Genomic DNA, 19,011 nt, shown 5'->3' on the forward strand with positions numbered 1-19,011 from the left:
ATGATTTGTATTATTACGTTGATAGACAAACAAAAAGGTGATTCAAGAATGACAAATGCAGGCTTTCCTTGGTTTGTTCGTATGTATTTTGGCTTTATTTTTATTCATGAAATAAGTATTTTTGGCTATTTCCATGACGTCTCCAAGGTTGCATAGGATGCGTTTTCAATGGGTGGGTTGTATGTATTATAGCGGCCTCCTATATGTTTAATAACGGCTAACTTAGAAATACGGCAGTGTAAGGGGGGTCGCAGGGGGCGTTACCCCCCCCCCCCCCTCCCCCATAGGTAAGTAGGTATGGGCACGGCTTGGAGGTTAGGGGAAAGTTTAGGTTAGTGGATGTCCATTTTTATTCCACACGGGAGGAACTAACCGCTGATATACAAAAGCTCCCATTGGGTGAAATGATAGATTTTTGGCTCAAGCCATGACATCCTGATGTAATGATCCTTCAGTAGCTTCCTGAGGGTATATATGATTACAGTGGATATTCCCAGAGAATTAAACCAAAGGTTTCGCAGAATTCTAACTTCTGGCGCGAGTACCCTAAAGGTTTCCCTTTAGGATATCGTATATCAACAGGGGAGGTATGCTTGACACGCCACATGGCTATCTGCACCCCACATACCGTTTACGCTTCAAGGGGAAAGGGTGGCAAGATAACTGAGGAGCCGTTGCAAAATTATCCTCCTACATTACTGTTACGGTACCTCGCGACGTAAACAAACGGCAGCCATAGCTGTCCGCCATCTTGACTGACGTCACGTCCGCCCTCTTCATTCCAATTCTATTAGCATCTCTGCATAGTTTGGTTTTTCCCAGTTCTGCTTTTTTCAACGCCATGTCGCAATCTTCGGCCTCGCCTCCTTCTGGAAAGTTGAGTACCATATTCTTGTATCATATAGATAAGCTCTAGCCGTAAAGTAACGATTTTTTATCCTTAAATCTTGTGTTTTGTGGCGGAGCTGTGCCTTGACCGGAGGCGTCATGTTGCGACGCTGCTGTTCGCCTCGCATGCTTTATTTAGTTAGCCAGAACAGCGTTCCCGGTCTAATAACTAATTTAATATCATTAGTTATTTAGTCTTCATTGCTAGGAATTAGTTATATTATGCCGATAGTATTCTTCGGCGAACTTAGTTAGCCAAACCCTACGCTAGCCTACTAGCATATCCCTTAGGATCGATGCGTAAGTGTTCATGTTTACTTCCTGCATGATATAATAAGTGTTCCTAGTGTTAATTTACGAAATGAAGATTTAGGCAATTATACATACAAGATTCAGTGATTGCACATGTGTTTTTTCGCCTTCTAGGGACCATACAAGGGGTCGTGGTTGGTCTTACCATCTACTCTTTTACCCCTAACCTAACGTTGGGGCCCTTGTATGCTTCTTTATCTCCCTAGTTACCTTATTTAAGGTAATCTCCTCTCTCTGCGGTAGCCTAGGCTACATCCTAGCCCTCTTACCTCGAATGGCATTCGGGTAGGTTAGGCTAGGATTGTTCTTCCCTTCTCATCGCCATTGTTCATGGCTCGAGTTAAGACAGAACCCCAGAGTACTTGTCGTTCACCCCAGCCCACCTTAGGAGAAAGTTTTCTCCTTCTGGTACTGGCTGGAGGATGAAGGTGGAAGGGCTCTGCCTTTCCCCCTAGTCTGCACTTGGTTGGGTCACGACCCTTCCTCCCTGCAGCCTAGTGACTTGTCCTACCCCTGTCTTGCCTAGTCTGGGAGAATGGTTCTCATAACCTAGGTTAGGCAGTCATTGGGATTCTGTTTCTTTATAGTTTAGGACAGGACACTAGTGCTGTACCTAAGCTGAGCTAGCCTACCCTAGGTTGGAGAGCATTCTCTCCCCCCTAGATAGGCTAGCCTATAAACAGATTCCCTTCTCTTGGGGGTGTAAGGGTGTGTCCCCACCCCCTTATCACTCCCTCTCAGGACCCTTTCCCCCTCCCCCCACTCTGTCCCTTTGTGTTGGCTTGCTATCACACCCCTGTTCGCTGTCCTACAACTCCTCCGCTTGCCGGCGAGTTGTGGGATTGGCTGTGTTCTTCTGCTAGATGGTCCGTTCTTCTACACTTCCCTAACATGGTTGAACTTTGGGATAGTGTTGGAGAGCATTCTCTCCCCCCTAGATAGGCTAGCCTATAAACAGATTCCCTTCTCTTGGGGGTGTAAGGGCGTGTCCCCACCCCCTTATCACTCCCTCTCAGGACCCTTTCCCACTCTGTCCCTTTGTGTTGGCTTGCTATCACACCCCTGTCCGCCGTCCCACAACTCCTCCGCTTGCCGGCGAGTTGTGGGATTGGCTGTGTTCTTCTGCTAGATGGTCCGTTCTTCTACACTTCCCTAACATGGTTGAACTTTGGGATAGTGCCGGCGGAAGACCTCCCTCCTTGAGTGTTCTCTGGCCCTCCCTTGGGCTACCACAGGCAACATAGACGTCTGCCGGCTCCTTGCCGCCGGATGATAGGCGTATCCCCCCTTTCATATGAACACTCCTTCCGGAGGAAGGTTAGTTTGGGCACTGGGTATTATTACCCTTCCTTACCTTCCCTCCTTACCTTTCTCTCTTTCTATCTCGGTGCCGGTCCACTGTCGCCTCCGCTTGCCAGCGCTAGCCGCCGGCATCTTGGGTAACCTTCCTGCTTCATTGGATGATGTCAGCGATGGTCTACCATTGCCGGCTGCCGGGGGCCACCGTCCTGCCGGCGATCCTGCCTGCACTTTCCGGCGCTAGCCGCCGGCATCTTGGGTAACCTTCCTGCTTCATTGGATGATTCAGCGATGGTCTACCATTGTTGGCTGCCGGGGCTACCGTCCTGCCGGCGATCCGCCATTCCCAAGTGTCTTCCTGTCTCTCTGCCACTTGATATGTGGCCATTGATGGGTTCACCTCGCTAGACGGGCCTCCGGCCTGCCGTCAGTCTGCCGGAGCTTCTAGCCTCGGCTTACAGTGGACAATCGCCCCTCCCGGCTGCCGGCCCCGTGCCAGCAGTCACTATCATGCAGCTGTGTAGACTAGCCAGTTCTCCTCTGGTATTTCATACCATAGAACAATGACTATTGTATACGGTTGTACAGTAAAACATTTCCAGCATATTCTGTGCTTCCTTGTGCAGTCTCTTGCCGGGACCAAACCTGCAAAAGGGGGTTTATTCTAATTTTCCCCCCTTTTCTCTATATAAACTGAATGATTTCAGCTTTGCACCTCTCTATGATTAATTCCCCAGAGGAAGCCTAAGCTTGGCTCATCCGATCGGATGCTCTTTCCCCCTTTTTAGAACCCTACAGGTTCTAAGGAATTAATTATAGTGTAAGGTCGCGGCAATTGGCTGGGCAGGCTTCACAAATATGTGACTTCCTACTTCTTTTCTAGCTCACCTATCCTGAGCTCATAACCAAAATGAATCTTATATTTTATAAGTTGCTACTTAAATTTTAATCTAAGATTACTGTAAGTCATGATATAATGACTCTCAAGTACTCATTGTCTCTTTCTTTTACAGGAGGAGTACGTGAAGTGTGAGAGCTCCTTCTGCGGAGTTCGTCGCCCTGACTTTTATGGGCATCTGGCGTGCCGGAGCCACGCCGCCTGTGCCACCAAGAAAGGGAATCTCAAGTATTGGGATCCGCAGACTTGTTCAGTCTGCAAAAGCCTTCTTGATGAGGCGTTTGACAACCCTCCGTCCGCGGAGGCCCGGGACAATGCACGAGAGAAACTGCGCAAGTGGGTGCGCGGTTTCCAGAAGAACGCCACAGGGCCTTATCTCCCCATTCTCTTCCCTAAGGCCTCGGCTGATGCCGTGATCCCTAAGGACGAGATCCCCTGTGTTCAACTTACGGTTAAACCGGACGTTACGGCCGCTCTCCAAGGCTGTCACATCGACGAGGTGGAAGGGATGTCTGACGTGTCCAAAAATACCGAAAGGACCCTCATGACTGAGGGTCAGGAGGAAGAAGAGGATCAGGTGGAGTTCCCTGATTCGGAGGGCGAGGTCGCCCGAGCACCCTCTGCGGCTTCTGCTGTAGTCTAGGAGCCAGTTCCCTCTACATCTGCTGCTTCGCTTCCTGCGCTGCCAACCACCCAAGATACTATCCAGGTCCTGGTGGCACTCATGGACGAGAGGTTCCGCAAGGGCCAAGAGGACCTCAAGAGACATTTTATGGGCTGGAAGCAACCAAAGAAAATCTCAGTCAAACAGCTTCCTCCTTGCTCGGTGTCTAATCCCTGGAGGTATGCTGAGCACATGCCAGTAATGGCGGGTCGAATTTTCATCAACGACAAATTGGGTGCCGTCCCCCTCAAAGAGGTAGAGTTCTACCCGAGCTTTGAGGCATATCCGGACTGTTGTGTCAGACTCAGGTCCGAACCGATCTCCAGGGAGGAGACCGAACCTAAAGAAGTGATCATTTTCGAGCACTCTAAGGCCCAGGCTATGCTGGCTGATTGCCTCAAGAGCTGAGGCTTCACTAACTCAAAGATGCCGGCATTGAGCAAGAAGAATCCATCCTTTCTTGCTCTTCCTACGATGATCTTTCCCTTCGTGGAAAAGGCTCTCAACGCGGTCTTGAAGGCGGTGGAGGAAGGAAAGCCCTGCCCTACACTGGAGGAGTGTAGGCCCCTCTCCCTCGCCTTACCCCCCGACGATAAAAGCTGGAAGGATATCCAGCTTACCTTCACGGTTGGGAAGTTGGAACCTGACGTCGCTGGCTGTCAGTTCAACGAAGATCTCCCCAAGCTGAACGACCATCTACTGCGTAGGGAACAGGACACCAAGGAGAGGCTAGCTGCCTCCCTATCCCTTAAAGTTCAACTCGAAGCAATGGCCGGGGACATTCAGGTCCCGGACTTCTACAAGGTTCTTGCTAAGACCCACCCTGTGACCGTGATGAAGGATTTGTATAGCTTCATCAAGGCCTGGAGAGCCTGTAGAGAGTTCGTGTTCGCCAATGCAGCGGTGAAACACGAACCCCGGAAACTGATCAACTCCAACATCTGGGGCAAACATCTCTTCCCAACGGCTTTGGTTAAGGAGATTGTGGACAAGGCTGCCACTGAGAATCGGAACCTTCTCAACAAGTGGGGCATGTCCTGTAAGAGAAAGTCCTCTGAGGATGAAGGCCCACAACCTAAGAGAAAATCCTCTAAACCTAGACCCCAACAGCGTCAACCCAAACGCCAGTTTCCGGCTCCCGCTACTCCCCAGATAGTGGCCCAGCCACAGCAGACCTTTCAGCTGGTCCCTCAGCCGGTGGTGTCCCAATCACCGGTCTTCACCCCTGCCTACGAAAGACAGTCCACTACCTTTCGTCCCAGAGGTAGAGGCTCTGGCAGAGACTCCTCTCGTCGCCCTTCCAGAGGCAGAGGAGGAAGGGGAGCAGGCGGCCGAGGTAGCAAACCCTCGGGAAACCAGAAGCAATGAAGTGCTTCCGGTGAGAGGAAGACTCCGCCACTTTCATGATCGTTGGACCTTCGATCCTTGGGCACACAGCATCATCAAGAAGGGACTAGGGTGGAGCTGGATACAACCACCTCCAACCTTCTACCAATTTTTCCAGCCCTCAACCCCCATCCTAGAAGAATATGTCCTAGAACTCTTGAACAAGAAGGTGATCAAGAGGGTAAAGTCCACCAGGTTCCAGGGAAGACTGTTTTGTGTTCCCAAGAAGGACTCGGACAAGCTCAGTCATTCTCGACTTGTCCCCTCTCAAGTTCATTGTGAACAACAAATTCAAGATGCTGATTCTTCAACATATAAGAGCCCTACTGCCTCACAAGGCCTACACGGTCTCAATAGACCTGGCGGATGCCTATTGGCACATTCCAATGAATCACCAAGCTTCCTCCTACCTAGGATTCAGGCTCCAAAGAAGAAACTACGCCTTCAGGGCCATGCCCTTCGAGCTCAACGTGGCTCCTAGAATCTTCACGAAACTAGCAGACACGATCGTCCACCAGCTACGCCTTCAAGGCGTCCAGGTGATGGCTTACCTCGACGATTGGCTGGTTTGGTCGACATTGTCAGAAGAATGTTCGCGAGCTTGCAGAAAGGTGACCCAATTCCTGGTTTCAAAATCAACACCAAGAAGTCTCGCCTGTCTCCAGCTCAGAAGTTTCAATGGTTTGGAGAGTATTCAGTCACACCGCCTTTCCATCCCTCTGAAGAAAAGGAAGGAAATAGCCGGCTCTGTCAAAAGACTTCTCAAATCCTAATGGATTTCAAGACGACAGCAGGAGCGTGTACTCGGCTCCCTACAGTTCGCCTCAGTGACAAACCCAGTTCTACGAGCACAGCTAAAGGATGCTTCAGGAGTCTGGAGACGAAACGTATCCATCGCTCGAAGAGATCTCAAAAGACCCCTACCAAACAGGCTTCGCTCACTCCTCAAGCCATGGTCGGAAACAAGGACCTTGAAAAGATTTGTCCCTCTTCAACCACTACCTCCATCAATCAACATCCACACGGATGCCTCGCTAGAGGGAAGGGGGTGTCACTCCCACCAACGACAAGTTCAAGGAACATAGTCTTCCCTGTTCAAGACGTTTCACATCAACATCTTGGAGGCCATGGCGGTTCTTCTCACTCTGAAGAAACTATCTCCTCGTCCTTCAATCCACATTCGTCCAACTCTGGACAGCTCCGTGGTAGTCAGATGTCTCAACCGTCAGGGCTCAAGATCGCCCCACCTCAACCAAATGCTTTTGCCCATTTTCCGCCTGGCGGACAAGAAAAATGGCACTTGTCTGCAGTTCACCTGCAAGGATTCCGCAATGTGACGGCGGACGCTCTATCGAGGACAAGCCCCATAGAGTCGGAATGGTCCCTAGACTCAAGATCATTCTCCTTCTTCTCCCGTCAAGTCCCGGAACTGCAGATCGACCTCGTCACGACGAGCGATAACAATCGACTTCCTAGATATGTGGCCTCATACGAGGACCCCAAAGCGGAAGCAGTCCCTGGACTGGAACAGATGGTCCAAGATTTACCTGTTCCCTCCACCCAATCTTCTGCTGAAAGTCCTCTCCAAACTGAGAACCTTCAAGGGAACAGCAGCCCTAGTGGCTCACAAGTGGCCCCGGAGCAACTGGTTTCCCCTAGTCCTGGAGCTACAACCCAAGCTGATCCCTCTGCCGGGCCCAGTTCTCTCCCAGCAGGTGCAGAAGTCGACTGTCTTCGATTCATCAAAGAAAGTCCAAGACCTTCATCTCATGATTTTCTCTCCCTAGCCGTGGAGAAAAGGTTTACAATCTCGAAGAAAAGTTTAAGACTTCCTAGAGGAATACAAAACAAAGTCTACCAGAAGGCAATATGAATCAAACTGGAAGAAGTAGGTGTCCTTTGTCAAGGCAAAAAACCTTACGGAAATCTCCATAGATTTTTGTATGTCCTTCTTTATTCACCTTCATGGACAAGGCTTGGCGACCAACACGATTTCCACTTGTAAATCGGCCTTGACAAGACCACTACTGTACGCCTTCCAAATAGATTTGTCCAACGAAATCTTTAACAAACTTTCGAAGGCATGTGCTAGACTCCGTCCTGCACCTCCACCGAGACCCATCACCTGGTCCCTGGATAAGGTGCTCCATTTTGCCTCTAACTTGGACAACGAATCTTTCCCTCTGAAAGACTTGACTCAAAAAGTAATTTTCCTTTTTGCTCTCGCATCGGGAGCCCGAGTCAGTGAAATAGTGGCATTATCAAGAGAAGAGGGCCAGATACAGTTCGCCGACACGGGAACTTACCCTCTTCCCTGACCCTACGTTTCTCGCCAAAAATTAACTCCCCACCAAGAGATGGGGACCTTGGAGAATCTGCCTTCTGAAGGAAGATGTCTCTCTATGCCCAGTAGAGAGTCTTAAGGTCTATCTTCGAAGAACTTCAGACTTTGGTGGAGGACAGCTTTTTAAAGGAGAAACATCGGGTAGTGATCTGTCACTTGAACAACTAAGGGCGAAAATCACCTGCTTTATTCGCAGAGCGGATCCTGACAGTACACCCTCAGGTCATGATCCTAGGAAGTCGCCTCTTCTCTAAATTTTTTCCAAGGTATGGATTTCGAAAGCCTCCGATCCTTCACAGGCTGGAAATCCTCAAGAGTGTTCTTTAAACACTATGTGCAATACATAGTGATTTCAGGTGACACTTATGTCACAAAAGACTGTTCTTCCTCAAGGTGAAGTGACATAGATTCTAACACGTGTGCCACATGTTCTTGGACATAAAGTGTATTGTGACTCTTAAAGACTTTCGTTCCCCAGGAACTTATGTGTATAAAGGCAAATTCTTTCCTTTCAGATTCCACATCACCGTCTTTCAGTTCATGATCTATGTCTGTTATTCAACAATTTTATTGTGAATTATTTACCTTATTTTACTTTATTGCAATTTCTTGAATAAAGTAGATATTTTATTTACCATATGCATCTTATTTCGCCTTTCCATATGAAAATAAATTGCTGTTACTGCGTTTCAATGCCCCTAATTATTCGTTATTATATTATATATAATAATCATCATGTCTGAAATATGCTCACCAAGCAAGTGAAATATTGTTCCTACACAAATATTTAACCTTCCGATCTGTCTACAAGACCGGCACGATCCTTGCATCCAGGGGAGTCTATCTTCATCAGAGTACTTCGAGATGTTCCTCTTGTCCAAACTGGTAGTGACATATAACGGAGATGTCACGGTCTCTAAGGTCACCAGACCAAAGGAATATTGTTTGAAGTAGAAGGCACTTTGAAATGGGGAAAAACCACGATACACTAATTCTCTGGTACACTTCCCTCAGGACGTCATGGCTTGAGCCCAAAAAACTAATTTTGAGCGAAGCGAAAAATCTATTTTTGGGTGAGATGGCCATGACATCCTGATGGACCCACCCTACTGGTTCTAGTTCAGGCTGTCAGGCCCCTCCCTTTCATATTGTATCGTGGAGGCTGGCAGAAACGCTGAATATGGAATGAAGAGGACGGACGTGACGTCAGTCAAGATGGCGGACAGCTATGGCTGCCGTTTGTTTACGTCGCGAGGTACCGTAACAGTAATGTAGGAGGATAACTTTGCAACGGCTCCTCAGTTATCTTGCCACCTTTCCCCCTCGAAGCGTAAACGCTATGTTGGGTGCAGATAGCCATGTGGCGTGTCAAGCATACGTCCCCTGTTGATATACGATATCCTAAAGGGAAACCTTTAGGGTACTCGTGCCAGAAGTTAGAATTTTGTGAAACCTTTGGTTTAATTCTCTGGGAATATCCACTGTAGTCATATATACTCTCAGGAAGCTACTGAAGGAACCTTCCATCAGGACGTAATGGCCATCTCACCCTAAAATAGATTTTTCGCTTCGCTCAAAACCCGTTTTTTACATTAGAACAATATCTTGGGGAATCCCCTTAACCTTACCGACAACGATGTGTCTTTACCGGAGTTGGGGGTTAGCGTCCTCTTGCAACAAACAAATACCATCTCCTACCTATAACTAGTAAATAAAACTGTCTGCCCCAACATTATATGGTATTATTGTTCTGTATTACAGGGCAGTGTAACCTAAGGAAAAAGTACTTTTTTTCTATGGAAAAAATTGTGTTCTCTTCAAAAAATGACACTCGTTCCCGTTGCAAATGAATAGTTTCAGAAATATATATATATATCTATATCCAACGATAAGGGGGGACCCTCAGTGGGAACTACAGTACAACTTTACCCATTATACATACTGTTCTATCCAAATGTAGCATACACTAGAATAGCCATTCCAAGACAACTTATATTAATACCAGGATCAGATTTAACCAGTTTTATTTTAGATTAACACTAAAAATTTACCATCACCTTTGGTTGAGGTAAAATTATATAACGGTGCAATAAACTTTCTGTAGAAAATAAGATCATGGCCCATTATGTGTATTTTGTGGTGTTATAAATGTTTTTGATAATGATTTCTGGCAGAAATCCATAGTTTTTGGGTTATGGTGGATCTTCAATGGGTTTTGTCTAGTGTCGTCAACAATTACTTTCGAAACGCCTCAAAATATACCGGGTACCAGTCTAATTTTTTATCTCTAAATCAACTTTTTTAAACTTTGTTGCGTCTGCCATTCATCCTAAAAAATGAGTCATGGTAATTAAAAAAGCAATTACTGTAATCAAAAGCCAAGACATTAATAGTAAGTAATAGCAATGAAACACTCAGAACACTTGAGCTTTTGTTTGTGAGGACTTTAGGATGCATAGAAAATTGTTTTTTAAACCTCCTTTTCTATGGAGTCGTCCATAGCCGTTTTCATACAGCAATTACCTCTGTACTGTACTTATTTAGCGGATTCACCTGTACGTTTGCGCGCCAAATTAACACTAATTATTTATTAGATTTTGTTCTGCCGTAGGTAGCTTCGCTTACAGATAAATATTATCTCATTGTTCCTATGTCCTGAACGAGGTATACAGTGAGCCCTCGTTTATCGCGGTAGATAGGTTCCAGACCCGACCGCGATAGGTGAAAATCCGCGAAGTAGTGACACCATATTTACGTATTTATTTAACATGTATATTCAGACTTTTAAAAACTTCCCTTGTACGTAGTACTGTTAACAAACTACCCTTTAATGTACAGAACACTTAATGCATGTACTACAGTACCCTAAACTAAAACAGGCACAAATATTAAAGGCGATTTTATATCATGTGTTTCCTAAACACTCCAAAAAGCACGATAAAAAATGGCAACCAATGTTTTGTTTACGTTTATCTCTGATCATAATGAAGAAACAAACGCATTTAGTGTACACATCTGTGTATAGGTTAGTTTTTGCATCGATTATATTGATTATACAGTATGTTGATTTTGTTATTACCAATGTTTTACTTAATTTTTCTTAGGACTTCCAAATGAAATGTGCGGCGTCATAAAGTACGCTCAGTAAACAACCACGCTCAGTAAACAAAGAAGGCATTTAACGCGCATGATGAAAGTGATAAATAATGATATTATAGTAAAAGCTTTTAGAAAATATGTTATTACAAATATTATTTACCGTATCTATATAAAATCATTTAAAAGAGTGTGTGTGTGTGAGTGAGTGAGTGAGTGTGTGTGAGTGAGTGAGTGTGTGTGAGTGAGTGTGTGTGAGTGTGTGTGAGTGTGAGTGTGTGTGAGTGTGAGTGTGTGTGAGTGTGAGTGTGAGTGTGTGAGTGTGTGAGTGTGTGAGTGTGTGAGTGTGAGTGTGTGTGAGTGTGAGTGTGAGTGTGTGTGAGTGTGAGTGTGTGTGAGTGTGAGTGAGAGTGAGAGTGTGAGTGTTTCTGTTGAAAATAATAAAATGCAATGTTTTTTGTTTGATTTAAAAGAAAGTTATCATCGAGATATTTAAAGGTTTTAGTTTATAAAATAAGCTGTATTTCTGTTTAAAAAGACAGTAAGGGGATGTTGATGACTCGGTAAACTTTACCTTAGCACTGTAACCTTATTGTGTCCAGTATGTACTGTACATGTGTGCAAATGTTCTGTACACTGTACATATAATTATAAACTGTTGGAGAGAGAGAGAGAGAGAGAGAGAGAGAGAGAGAGAGAGAGAGAGAGAGAGAGAGAGAGAGAGAGAGAGAGAGAGCGCCTGCCTTACCTTATTGCCTTATTTTTTGTTTGGGTTCCCCCAGGTCCCTCAGTGTGAGGCACCTCGTATATGAGAGAGAGAGAGAGATTGATTGATTGATTGATTTTAAACCAAAAAAAATATGATAGGTTATAACATGTATATTCAGACTTTTAAAACCTTCCCTTCAACTTCATGCATACTAAACTAAAACAGGCACAAATATTAAAATGTTAGAATATTAAAGTAAAACATGTATAATAAAAAAAATAAAGATTGTTACTGTACTCACCACGAAAGAAGTTGAAGAAAAACTTGAATGATGATGGCGATGAATTTGCTGCACAGTAGAAATGATGATGATGAAGCTGATGGATGATGATGAAGCTGATGATGTCTTCTACTGTGCAGCCAATGATAGTATTTTATGTCTCTTCAGACTGAGGTGTTTTTTCCTGGGACACCTCTTCAACTTCTTCCTGGGACACTTCAATTTCTTCCGAAGGCGTAGTAGCAGGAGGAACTGGCTCTTTTTTGCGAGGCTGGAAGAACATTGTGATCGGAAGTTGCTGCCGCTGCTTCTTTTTTCGCTCGAAGAGCATCCTGTAGGGAGTCATGATGTCATCGATCTTGTTGCAGAATTGCATAGACCGAACCATATCCTCGTCCCACTCTTGCGACATTTCTTTCACCTCCTTCACATGGTTGCAGAACTTGGCAAGCCGTTCTAATGTTAAGCACGTTTATTCGACATTTTCTTGGGTCTCTTCCTGCGTTTCACTGTCTTCTTCACTGGCCGATTTCGTCAGGTCTTCTAGGTCTGTGTCAGTTAGCGGCTGGGAATGGCAGTCCAACAACTCGTCGACGTCTTCAGTCGTCATGTCGCCAAACCCGTCACCTCCAATTATCCCAGCCAACTGCACAGATTTGCGTATAGCAGAGTGTTGAATCTCAGACGGTGTAAATCCCTCGTCATCGTAAACAATCTGGGTCCACAACTTCTTCCAGCTCGCATTAACAGTAGCAGGTTTCATTTCTTGCAGTGCCTTCTGGATGTTCTGCAGGCACGTGGCTTTTGTGTACTTTCGCCAGTACGCCTTCAAATTGAAATTTTCATCTTCATCTTCTTGGGCAGCATCCACACACGCAACGAGGTCTGCCAAGGTATTCTTCGTGTAGAGGGCCTTGAACGCCCTGATAACCCCCTGGTCCATCGGTTGAATTAATGACGTGGTGTTGGGTGGCAGGAACTCAACCTGAATGCCCTCATGCGACAGATCAGTTGCGTGTCCACCAGCGTTATCCATAAGGAGAAGGATCTTAAATGGCAAGCCCTTCTCTACGAGATATTTGCTGACTTGCGGGATAAAACACTGGTGGAACCAGTTGGAGGTCAGCATCATCGTAATCCATGCTTTTTGATTATGCATCCAGTACACGGGAAGGAGATTCTTATTTTTATTTTTCAAAGCGCGAGGATTTTTCGACTTGTAAATAAGGCCCGGCTTTAGCAAAAATCCAGCAGCATTGCCACACATCACGAGGGTAACACGATCTTTGAATGCTTTAAAGCCAGAGGCTTTGGCTTCTTCTTTGAACAGGAAAGTTCGCGACGGCATTCTCTTCCAAAACAAGCCGGTCTCATCCATATTAAACACTTGTTCCGGCTTGTATCCACCTTCAGCGATAATGTTCTTGAACGTCTCGTTCGCGTAAGTTTCAGCAGCGGCAGTGTCAGCGGAAGCAGCCTCGCCATGCAGGGAAACGCTTTTCAGGCCGAAGCGTTTCTGAAACTTCGCGAACCATCCTTTGCTGGCGGAAAAATGTTGTTTCTGAGGCTGGGAATCAGTGGATGTCCCTGGTTGAGGTTCATCTACATCATCATCTTCTTCAGCATGGTCGCCATCGTCGTCTTGAGGTTCCTTTGCCGCAAAATTCTCATACAAGCCCAAAGCCTTGGTTCGGACGGTGTTCGTATCCAAGGCTATGTTGTTCTTCCGGCAGTGGGCAATCCAGACTGCTAAAGCACCTTCCATGCGTACGATCGTTTTATTACGCATGGTAACGACTCTCTTCGCTGATCTGCTAAAGGTGATGGTAGCCGTCTTTCTAATGTTCGCCTCGTCCTTTTTGATGTAGCGAACGGTGGATTCGTTCACTCCAAAATGGCGGGCTGCGGCCGCGTAACTTCTGCCTTCTTTTAACATATCGAGAAGCGTCACCTTCTCAGCAATCGTCATCATCTTTCGGTGGCGTTTAGGCTCACTACCAGCCTTAGCAGAAGCAGAACGCTTGGGAGCCATTGTACAGTAGGGGTTAAACAGAAAGTTCAACAAAAAGTTCAACTAAAAACACTCACGCACAGCACAGATTAAAGTTCACAATAACATAGCAGCATCTACCCGGCGAGAGAGCGGCGAACGAAGTGGCCGCGAAAAGATGCTGGAGGTTGGAGAAGCGGTCAAAACACCAATCACAGGCTAGATTTCAAAACTTGGGTTCTGATTCGTCATCTATCAGCACTTGAACCAATCACAATCCGTCTTACATGCTACGTAGCATCTACAAATTCAAATACAAGGTACCCTACGTATACAGTACAGCTTTACGTACACTATATTACGCTTGTTTTGTTGTAGGATATGTACGCTTATTCGAGATGTGATTTTTGCAACAAAGAATATTATTGGATGCAGTACTACGTACATATACATAGAAAAGATTCATGGAAAAGATGCACATCCATTACATTTGTAGTAGTAGCCATCAGCAGCCTTACACCATTCAAATACGGTATGACTGCATCTGATTTGCGTTTCATGTTCGATTTAATTTTACTACTTACTGTATACTGAATTATCGTATGATCACATTCTCTTTTCGTGTTTTATTTCTTTCTGTACTGAATTATATGTCATATGTAATGCAATGAACCATTAGTAAGAGCAGATATTACTAATTACAGTATTAATGGAATTAACGAAATATGTATTTGGGGTCTTCATATATCGCGGTATTTTCGAAATTTCCGGAAAGTCCGCGATATGTGTATATATATGCGTTATGAAAAAAATCCGCGAAGTGGTGAATCCGCGATGGTCAAACCGCGAAGTAGCGAGGGCTCACTGTATGTATAATAGCGGCCACCTGTACAATATGTATTATTATGGCTAACTTAGAATACGGCAGTGTAAGGGGGGTCGCTGGGTGCGGTTAGTCCCTCCGTTAGGCGAGTAGATAAGGACACGGCTTATAGGTTAGGTTAGGGGGAAAAGTTTAGGTTAGTTGACGTCCATTTTTAATCCACGCTTGAGGAACTGGCCGCTTATATAAAAAGGCTCCTCCTGAACAGCTGAAATGTTTCACTACATGCATTAGCCCTGTGGGCTGGTATATTGACGTTATTTTACCTATCAAATTTATCATTTATCACTAGTTCAATTGGTTTTTGTTCTTCCATAGACCCTAGAGGAACATTACCCCATTGTTTCTATGTTCTGGCAAGCGGAACATGTTTTGCTACGTGCATTAGCCTGGTGGCTAGTATTTTTCGGTTATTTCCTTTATCTAATATTTCTCTAGTTCAAGAATACAAACTTAAGAAAGGGGTGAGTTGTAGCTTTGCACTCCAGACTGTTTGAACATGGACTTGGTTTCCATTTCACATTTTTAGGACTATGCATAACTAGTGCACGTTTCTAACCAAACTTTTCATTATTAACATAATAAATAAAACAAGAGTTGTAATTATATATTCCAATATCGGAAACAAATAACTTGGAGGGTCCTCTATTCTATTAGAACAATCAATTGTTCCGTAATTGGAATACAAACCGATGCTATTTATAAGGGTATTACTTTCAGCAGAGCTGAAATTACGAGCCATTAAAATTTAACGAGGGTTAACTACCCATCCCACTAATTAGTGGGAGTTAGGTGGTTAGCGCTACCCCGCCCACTCACACAGCTGTCATTGAGCTCACTTTGCTATTGACTAGGATGGAGAGTGGTTGTCACCGCTCTTCTTCCTTGCTTTTTTTTTGGACTGCCATTAATCATTGACTTTTTAACTTTTTAACTTATAAACTGTATATAAAAACATACTTAATGTTTTTATACATATGTTGTAGGCTCCCTTTTCAGTATTGTGCTGTATGAGTGACAGCATAGTACAGCAGGTTTTCAAGGATGGAGAACCTTCCCTTCTGACCTTTCTTCCTTGGTCATCGGTCTTCTTGCTGTCGGATGGCTTTCCGTGCAACCGGCCGCTGCACTGGGGAATCGTCACCGTTGGGATACTTCTCTGTTTGGCTTTTATCGCTGACTTCCCCTCTACGTGTTCTTAGTAGAATCTGCTGGGGGAAGGAAAGTGCGGCCGCTCACTTGTGGGCGGCCGGCATTATACTCCATGGAGGGGCTAACACCTTTCCTGTTTGTGGATTAGGTTGCGCTTCTGAATGATTTTCTTCAGTAATTACCATATTACCCATGTCATAAGACGCTACAAGTGGTAAGACTCTGCCTTAAATTAGCAAGCCAGGTTTTGGAAAAAAAAAATGAGGGTTTCAAAAACTTCTGAGGAGCAATTCCTAGTCAGCGACTTTAGTGTGATTTTTGTCTGGCACAGTAACTTTTCTTATTTTTGGTGTATTATGAAATGTTCAAGTTGATATTAATTAGCTATATGCTGAATATTCCAATTTTATTATATATTCATTTAAGAAACCACTAAAACAATTCGTAGTTTCCACCACAAATATACGTTTAGTCATAGTGTTTGTTGTTTCAAGTGTTGTTTACATGAAAGCAGTGTTGCCAAATGTTCCTAATCAAATTTTGGTAAAGAAGTAAAATTCCAGTAATATTTCCCTAGCCTACGAATATTCACACAAAATGTAATTATTGATCAAAGAAATCTAGAAATTATTTTAGGTGGAATACTTTTGCCACTGTATATGTGACTCTAGGTCTAGTTACTTTTTTGCTAACTTTGTAATACCGTACTGCACTCTCCTAACAGTGAGAAGTATTTTTTCAGACCTCCAGCCCCTCCAAAGACCAGCCTTATGAAACCATCAACTATTAAATCGGCAGTGGTTTAAAAAACGAAGGTGTCTTAAAAGCCCTTTCCAGTCAAGGACGGGAAAGGCAACAAGTTCAATCATGGAGGAAAACATCAGAAAGGTGGCGGTAAAAATCTCTAAAACGCTAGGAGAGGTCATCTCCCTGCTTTTCAAACAGTAGGGGGATGCCTACAGAGCTGCTGGACTAAGTAGATGCAGCCCAGGGCCGAACTGTGGACGATCTCTGTGATTCGTTAAGTGTATCGTGTCCAGTCCTTTTTATTTTTCCCTCCTCTGACCAAGAATCCTGTGCTTGTGAGCTCCTTTGCGAATGGATCAGCAAAGGGGCGACTAGACCATGTTGGAGAAGGGCACTCTCCAGGAGATCCTCAACAGTTCCTCAAGCTAAGTCAGTGGACTCTCTTGTGAAAAAGGCATCTGGAGGCTGGAGACCAATCACTTATCTCTCAGCTCAGTACAAGTTTGTCGAACAGACTTCGTTCAGTATGGAGATGGCAGACGCGGTCAGTCTAGCAATGAGACCACAGGACTTCATGTGTACACTGGATCTAAAGGATGCGTACTTCCAGATCCTAATCCATCCGTCAAGCAAGTATCTGAGATTCAACATCGGTAACTAGACATACCAGTTCAAGGTGCTGTTTTTCGGCCTTTCCACAGCACCTCAGGTCTTCACATGAGTGTTTTTCCCTGGTGTTATCTTGGGCTCACAGGTTCGGCATCTGTCTCCTTCGTAACCTAGACGACTGGCTAATCCTAGCATACTCGGTGACAACCCTTCTTTAGCACCAAGACAAACTTCTGATACTTTGCCAAGATCTAGGGATCATGGTAATCTTGAGATGTCTTCCTTGCTTCCCACTCAAAGACTGGTATATCTGGGCATGGTATTAGACACCAAACAACACAATCCTGTCCATCAGACGACAGGATAGCAAGACTGAGGAAAGTTGCAAGGCCTTTCCTCAAACTAGAAGAACTCCCTGCCCAGAAGGGGCTATGTCTCCTCGGACATCTAGTGTATCATCCTTGGCTTGTCTAGTTCCCATCAGTTGCTTCAGGATTCGATCTCTCTAGTGGCATCTGAAGTCCAATTGGAATCAGGTCTTTGATTCCCCAGACACATCAAAAGAGGGTGGGGTTCCAATGGGCTATACCACATGGCCTCAGACATTTAGTCAGTCCAAATAGTACCTTCACATGAATTCTAGTACAGAAGAAGGCCATTTTTTATGACCCTTCAAGAGTTCCACCAGTTCCTGGGGGCTTAATCATTGGTGGTTTGTGATGAGCAACCACACCTCGGTAATGGCTTACATCGAGAAGCAAGGAGGTACTTTTTCGCAGCCCCTATCCCATCTAGCAGTAGAAATACTGAGATGGACAGAAGTCCACTTGGTCTAACTATCAGCTTGCTTCATTCTAGGTAAGAGTAATGTGCTCGCCGAGAAGCTGAGTAAAGCATTACAGATAGTGGAATACGAATGGTCTTCGGATCATCTAGTAGGTTCCTCGACTGTGGACCTGTTCGCAACGGCCCTGAACTTCAGGCTCTCGTTGGACTGCTCCCCAGTCCCAGATCCGAAGGCTCTGGCAAGATGCATTCTAACACGGAGGGACAACATCAACGTATACGCTTTCCCATCGTTTTGTCTGATGAGAAGAGTACTCAACAAGACCAGAACATCTGTCAATCTTTCAGTGACCCTCATAGCTCTGCTATGGAATCACGCGGATTTGTTCCTGGACCTTCTGCTGCTCTTTACGGAGCCCCTAAGAGAACTTCCTCCATGACACAATCTACTCGGACAACCACATGTCAACATTTCCACAAGACAGTAGCTTCAATAGGCCTTCACGCATGGAGACTATCCAACACCACTCTTAGAGAGATTTTCGCAACAAGTCGCCATGGGAATGACTGGATAGCTGCGAAAGTAATCAGCTTCCTTCTACCAAGTGAAGTGGAACGTCTTCTGTGATTGGTGCCGCCGAAGGGGTCTCAATCCATTCAATATCACTATTTCAGCTATGGCGGAATTTCTCGTGTATTGAGGGAAGAAATGCATCTTCAGGTTTCAGCGGTTAAAGGGCTTTCGCTCAACCTTGAGTCTCACATTTAAACTGAAAGGAATGGGCATTTCCTCAACTTTAGAACTTCCATTCTCATACAAAGTTATGAACTTACTTATCCTCGGAAGTGAGACCTCCCCCATGGCATGTGGTTCGAGTTCTTTAGTCCTTAGAAGGATCCCCGTACGAACCATTACGACAGGCAACAGTTTGCCATCTAACTTGGAAGACAGTGTTCCTGCTCGCCTT

General features: G+C 45.1%; 1 protein-coding gene across 3 annotated transcripts in view; it reads left to right on the top strand.

The window, feature by feature from the left end:
• The window catches only part of LOC137627098 (uncharacterized), a 66,825-nt gene that overhangs the window by 10,902 nt on the left and 36,912 nt on the right, over positions 1 to 19,011 (top strand). The gene's annotated exons all lie outside the window — the stretch shown is intronic.

Source organism: Palaemon carinicauda, chromosome 2, assembly GCF_036898095.1.
Source record: "Palaemon carinicauda isolate YSFRI2023 chromosome 2, ASM3689809v2, whole genome shotgun sequence".
Taxonomy (NCBI): Eukaryota; Metazoa; Arthropoda; class Malacostraca; order Decapoda; family Palaemonidae; genus Palaemon; species Palaemon carinicauda.